This window comes from Elephantulus edwardii, unplaced genomic scaffold (assembly GCF_000299155.1).
Source record: "Elephantulus edwardii isolate Elephantulus edwardi_28Jun2011 unplaced genomic scaffold, EleEdw1.0 scaffold00607, whole genome shotgun sequence".
NCBI lineage: Eukaryota > Metazoa > Chordata > Mammalia > Macroscelidea > Macroscelididae > Elephantulus > Elephantulus edwardii.
In genome coordinates this window covers 112,766-120,160 of record NW_006400357.1, presented here as the reverse complement: position 1 = coordinate 120,160, position 7,395 = coordinate 112,766, and the positions used below count along the sequence as shown (strand labels likewise).

At 38.0% G+C, this 7,395-nt stretch overlaps 1 pseudogene; it reads left to right on the top strand.

The window, feature by feature from the left end:
• The first annotated feature begins 4,612 nt into the window (after positions 1 to 4,612).
• LOC102853205 lies at positions 4,613 to 5,097 on the top strand (annotated as a pseudogene).
• Positions 5,098 to 7,395: the final 2,298 nt, after the last annotated feature.

Sequence of the window (7,395 nt, the reverse complement as noted above, 5' to 3'; positions counted from 1 at the left end):
AACAGATAAAAACTCTGAGTTGTTGTTACTGTTAAGTGCCATGGAGTCGTAGGCGACTCATAGCGACTCTATTAATGAAAGTCCTCAACACTTGCATGACTTTCATCCTTTCTCCAGGTTCACAGGGTTTCCAGAGGCAAGCTATTTATGGAAGTGGATGCCACTCCTGCTTCCAAACTTGTTTTAATCAGGGAGCTCCACCAAACACTGTCCACCATGGGTAACCATTATCACATTTGACACATCAGTGTCACAGTGTTCAGCTTCACAGCAACCACAAGTTACCTCTGTATGGCAAGTGGACACACTAGGGCTATACGACCTAGAATGTTTGACCCAAAACAATTAAAAACAGGCCTGAGGGTAGCATCACTTTCTGCCCACTCTGCCAACTGGTGTCTCTCTATGTTGTTAAGTGACTTTGAGTTGTAGATGACTCATAGGAAAATAAAATTGTAATTGGATGGCATAGGTCCAGGTTATCAAGTTGTTTTGTGTGTTTTCCATTTTCTTTTTAAGTATAATTTATGTAGTACACAAGAAAAACAGAAGTAGGTGGGAAGCGAGAGACCACACAGTCTCAGTCTGAAAGGTGAGCAGGTGAAGCAGTATTTTCATAGAAGTAGAAGGCAGAGAAAATCTTCAGGTTGAATATAGACAAAAATTGCTGAAAAGGAGCAGACTGAAAGGAGAGGGTTGAGTGTTAAAGAAAGGGGAAAGAAAAATCCATGTCTCGTGCCCATTTTGTAATTAGATTATCAGTCTTTTTCTTGTGGAAGCCCAGGAATATGTCATTATGAGACCCTTGTCTGAAATGTATTGCCAAATGTTTGATTTTCTTCTATTCCTGTTGGAAAAAATTTTTGATGAGTACAGAGATTTAATCTTTAGAAGATTTCATTCCTCAATTTTATCCTCTTCACATTGTGCATTACTGGGGAAAGATCCAGTGTGAAAAACAATATATAAAACTTTTTAAGTAAACCAATATAAAATTTTTAAAAGTAATATAAGGCAATAGGATTCAGTTTTGAAGACAGAAGAATAAAATAAAGTAATTTTTGGATAACATAAATTAGTACAATGATTCTGGAGGAAAATATGCTCCAATAGAGTAAATGTTTAAATATATATATTACAATGTAAATTAAAGATTGTATAAAACACAATATATATGAATGAAACCTATTGTAAAGGAGTTATTGTATGAAAATCAATTACGATTTTTTTTTTAAAAAGAAAGTAAAAAGGAATGTAAAGTATGATGAGATTTATTGTAAAAGGATTTACTGCATCACATTTGTGATATACAGAAACACACATTTACTTGCTGAAAGAAAGGGCTTGAAGAAATTAATGAATACTCAAGACTACATACAACCTTCAGCAAGGATTACAACTCAGCATAAAGAACTGAGGATCTGGGTAGGACTTTGTTGTATTGTACATAGAGTCACTATGACTCTGAGCCAACTCAAAACCATCTGCAACAATTACAGTTTGAGATTCTAATTTTCACTTTTAATATATTTGTGTGTTCTAAATAGCTTCTGAATGCATTCAACATTTTTAATTCCATAGAAAAGAAATATCTAATTACCGTCAATCTTAGTTCAACATATTGTGCCATTTAATGTGCTGCTATTTATTTTCTTTGAAAAACTCCTCTGCCATTTGTACCAATGCTCAACTTAAATGCTTTCTCCACTTCCTGCTTTTCTGAAGAAATTCTTGCTGCCGATCAAAGACACAGATTTAAATATGGATTACTTATCAACATAAAGAAGACTAAAATCCTCACTATTGAGTAACAGGCAACATTATGATAGATGGAGAAAAGATGAGGGTTGTCAATGATCTCATTTTATGTGGATTCATGATCAATATCCTTGGTACCAGCAGTGATAATTTCAAAAGACATGTTGCATTGAAAAAGTCTCCTATCAAGGGCATCTCTAAAGTGCTAAAGAACAAAGTTTTCAGTTTAAAGAGTAAAGTTCACCTGATTGAAGTGATGGTATTTTCATTTACTTGTTTTAAATCTGAAAGTTGAATGAATAAGGAAGACCAAGGAAGAATTTATATCTTTGGATTGTGGTTTTGGAGAAGAGTATTGACTAGTCTGTGGACTGTCAAAAGAACAAACAAGTCTATCTTGGAGGGAGCCCAACAATGGTGTTACTTAGAAATAAGAATGGTGAAATTCATGTTACATACTTTGAGCATATTTTCAGGAGGGTCAGTCATTGCTAAAATACATCATACTGGGAAAGAAGAAGGGGCAGAGAAAGAGTGGGAGATTCAACAAGATGGACTGACCTAGTGACTAACAATGGGCTGGAGAGAATTAGGGAACATGAGGATTGTGCAGGGTAGGGCAAGGCTCAGATCTCTTGTTCATTGTTGGCCACTGTGAGTGGCAGTCATCTCAGTGACACCTAAAAACAACAGCATAACTATTTATTATAGAGCATTATTCATCTATTTATTATTATAGCTTCCAATTTTATGTTTGATAATTAGGAAAGTATTTGTATTTCTGTTTCTGTTTTTCAATAGTTTACAGCTAGTATCCTACTGCCATTGAGTAGTTTCCAGAAAATAGTGGCCCTCAATAGGTTTCAGAAGCTGTAAATCTTTATAGGAAGAAACTGCTCATTTTTCTCTATCAGAGTTGCTGATGGATTTGAACTGCTGATTTCTCACTTAAAAGCTCCATTATTTATGCACCATGTTTCTCATAGAAAGATGAAAATAACTCAATAATTTAAAGAAAATTATTTTATAACTTTTGTTGTTTCTTTTCTGGTTTTATTACTTTAAAACCCCTCTGAATCAATTTTGTTAGTTATTCCTAACAAATTTCTACACAGAAGAAAATGTTACCCATTCTTTTAATCATTTCTATAAATCAGTACACTAGTATTCATTTCATCAGCATGATAACATAATTATAAGCCCCTTATGAACTTAATCTTGATGGTTGTTAAAATAAAAAAAAGTTTAAGGATATGTATAAGTCAACCTTAGGTTATTTCAGAATTAAAGATTGTGATAGAGAGTTCTGGTGGATTACTTCGCAGGGAATTGTGCTGCTGCTAACTTATCCATCGGTACAAAACTACCAGTAATTGGATAGGAGAAAGATGGGCAATCTCCTCCTGTGTGATTTATTACTTCTGAAAACCTGCTGGACAGTCAGCTATGAGCTGGCTCCAATTTGACAATAGTGACTTTGGCTTTCGCTCTTGATCTTAATAGTATTTGTTTTCACAATATTATCACTTAAGGATTCTTGCTGACTTCTCACCAAATTTCCCCATCCTACAAAAAATCAATATAAACTCTGATGTCAGCAATATGTTTCTGTAATTCTTTTTGCAGAGGTGATTCAAGAGTCAGCAAATTCTTTCTGTTAAGGACTAGACAGCGAATGTTCCAGGCACTGTAGACCACATAGTCTCTATCAATACTACTCAAAACTACCATTATAGTAAAAAGACAATCCTGTACAATATACCAACAAACAGAAATTACTATGTTTAAAGCTATTTAAAAAAACAGGTAATGGGTCAGATTTGACCTGTAGGTCATAATTTACTGAACTCTAATGTAGTCGATTAGTAGTAAATTGTTCTATGCAAGACCACAAGGAATCATAAATAATAATATAAAAAGTAATCTCTTTGATGTGAACTATTGTGTAAGTTATTGTATAGCTATTGTTAGTTGTAAAGTAGGTAGTTGTGGTGACTTTCATGTTACTGTGATGCTGTGATACGTGGCATTGTTGTTGGGTACCATCAAGCTCAAGTAGTACTGGAAGTACTTGTAACTACTTGTAACAAGTAACTACTTGTTATTTCAAATACCAAAAGATACAATCAGGATGAGATTTCAGTGCAGCTTCCACACTAAGACAGAATAGGAAAAAAGACTGGATGATTTACTTCTGAAAAAAATTTGCCAGTGAAAAACCTTGAGTCTTTAATTGCATGTACATAGTGTTGCTGTGAAGGGAAACTGAATCCGTGGTACCTAACAATAACAATATAATGCAACTTGTGTTTAGTGTACTGGGCTACCACAGTTAGGAAGCTCTGGAATCTTAGTGGTAAAGAGCTGCACTGCAATCCTAAAGTCAAGAGGCTGGAATCCACCTGCTGCCCCATGGGAGAAAGATAGGCTGTCTCCTCCCATGAAATTAACTGCCTCTGAAAAACCAAAGGAGAGTCAGATAGGGGTCTGTTCTGACTCTATAGTAAACAAAAACAACAACCACATAGTTTGGGCATGTTGTTAGTGAGGCAAGTCCTTGGGAAAAGACATTATGCAGGGAAAGATGGAGGGTCAGGAAAAATGAGGGTGACTGTCAATCTGCTGTGTTGACCCAGTGACTGTAACAATGGGCTAAAGTATATCACACATGGTGAAAATGTCAGAGGATATGGCAAGGTTCACATTTGCTGTTCATGGTCATCATGAGTCATAGGTAACTTTATAGCGCCTAACAAAAACAGCTACCAGTCTGATCTGGGCAGCAGCTGCGGCGGCTCTTGTCTCCTCTCGCTCTTTTTGCCATATCCCTTTTGCTTCCGGAAACAGGGCCTCTGGTGTGGCTGTCTCTGATGGTGTCATCAAGTTGTTCAATGACATGAAGGTGCGCAAATCATCGACACCAGAGGAGGTGAAGAAGCGCAAGAAGGCGGTGCTCTTCTGCCTGAGCGAGGACAAGAAGAACATCATCCTGGAGGAGGGCAAGGAGATTCTGGTTGGGGATGTCGGCCAGACGACCCCTATGCCACCTTTGTCAAGATGCTGCCGGACAAAGACTGCCGCTACGCCCTGTATGATGCAACCTATGACACCAAGGAGAGCAAGAAGGAGAACCTGGTGTTTAACTTTTGGGCCCCTGAGTGTGCACCCCTTAAGAGCAAAATGATCTATGCTAGCTCCAAGGATGCCATCAAGAAGAAGCTGACAGGGATCAAGCATGAATTACAAGCAAACTGCTATGAGGAGGTCAGGGACCGCTGCACCGTGGCAGAGAAACTGGGGAGTAGTGCTGTCATCTCCCTGGAGGGCAAGCCCTTGTGAGCCCCTTCAGCCCCCTGCCTGGAGCATCTGGCAGCCTCAGACCTGCCTGTGGGGGCTGCAGCCTGCCCCCTTCCTGCCAGACCTGAGAGGCTGGGGGGATCCCAGCAGGGGGAGGGCAATCCCTTCACCCCAGTTGCCAAACAGCCCCCCCACCCCCTGGACCTTCCTCCTCCCTCCGCTCCTGATGGTTCTGGCCATCCCAAATTGCTTTTGATCTTCTGATTCCTATTGGGTTAAAACAGACCAAGTTCCCCCAGGCACCCCAGTTTAAGGGGTACCTTTATTTTTTTTTAATGACACCTCCACTTCCTACCTGTTCCTTTCCATTTCCAGGCTGCCAATTTCTAACCGCAATAGTGACTCTGTGCTTGTCTGTTTAGTTCTGTGTATAAATGGAATGTTGTGGAGATGATCCCTCCCCATGCTGACTGGTTCCCATCCCCTTGTCCCCTGGTCATGCCCACTTGAGTCAGGGCCACCCAGGAATCTTCCATTTAAAACAAACAAAAAAAATCAATAATAAAAAAGTTCACTAAAAAAACCAAAAACAAACAAACAAACAAACAAAAACAGCTACCACCACCTAAAGAACAATCGCTCAAACCTGCAAGCCACCTTACAAGAGAAAGATGTGGTAGTCTGCTTCCACAAAGATTTATAGTCATGGAAACACTATAGTTAGTTGCAGTCTGTCTTATAGTGTGTTTATGAATTGAAATCAACTTAAGAGCAGAGAGTCTTGTTGTGGTTTATAGTACAAACATTGTTCTAATTGAATTGCACATATTAACTCAGAGTATCATCACATCAATCCTCTACGGTTGACACTATTATCATCTCATTGACAAGTGACTCCATGGAGACAAAGATTCACTAAATTGTTTTCTATTATGCAACTATAAGTAACTGAGGTCGGATTAGTTCTAAGCAGTCTAGTGTATTTTAATCTAAAGGCACTCTTAAAAACCACATCACTCTGCTTCCATCAATTTTATTGCCCAGAAAACCTCAGCTTAGTTAGCATAGAAGAAGTAATAGCCTCAGTTGGAAATTGCCAACAGATTTCCTTATTAACGCACAAATTCTTGTCAAAGGGGTCGCATTATATATCTCAGGTTTGTTTTTATCAGAATGGAAAAATAAAACAAAAACCAAAAAGCTAACCACCACCAAAATCTTTTTTTAAGAATGAAAATATGTTAATAGGAAAATAATAGACAGACAATGAATATTGCTTTGGAGTAGATGAGGGGAAGGAAGGTCTGAAAGGAATGTCTGATTAGGCATTAAATATATAATAACAATCTCAAACAAGATATGCATTGCAAAGTGGACTAGGGGAGGGGAGGGGATAAGGAGGGAGGAAAGTGTGCAACATTGAATGAATGAAAACCCAACTTTTCCTTAAACTTTCATTAAAATCACAATACATTTTAAAAATGTATTCATAAAAAATTGTAGCTGTAGGATCACTGATTTAGGTTATTTCAATTGAGTTATTTCGTAGGACCTGATTCATCATCTTGAAGTACAAATCTTTACTTATTTACTCACCAATTGTCTCATGTAATTTCTACCAAAATAAAACAATGGCAGTAAAATAATTACTGGTGGGCTTGACATTCAAAGGGGCATATTGGATTGTGTTGTTGTTATGTGCCATCAGGTCATCTAGGACTCACAGTAACCCTATGTACAATAGCTCTAAAGCCTGCCCTACCCTGAATCTGTCTCACTGCCTACAACACACCTAATCCCATTATTCCAGTTCCTGTGTCAATCCATCTCATTCATGGGCTTCCTCTCCATTGTTTTCTCTCCACCCTTCCAAGAATGATGTCCTTCTTCAAGGACTGGTCTATCCTAGCCACATATCCAAAGTATACGAGATAGAGTTTCAAAATCTTTGCTTCCAAGGAGAAACTTAGTTTCTCTATCTCCAAAACAGAACTATTTCTTCTCCTTGTGGTCCATGGTGTGTTCAATACTCCTAAAGCATCACAGTTCAAAGGTGTCAATTCTTCTTCTGTATTCTTTAGTAATTGTCCAGCTCTCTAATGTGTAGCAAGTAATGACAAAGACCAAGGTCTGGATCAAGTGCACATTAGTCTTTAGACTAACATCATCATTGTTTTCTAACATTTTGGAGAGGTCTCTGACAGCAGATTTTCCCAAAGCAATTTATTGTTTGATTTCCTGACTACTGGTGCCAAGGGGGTTGATTGTGAAGCCTAGCAAACTGAAATTAACAATGTTAATCTCTTCTCCATCCGTAATGGTGCTTCCATTAATAAGAAT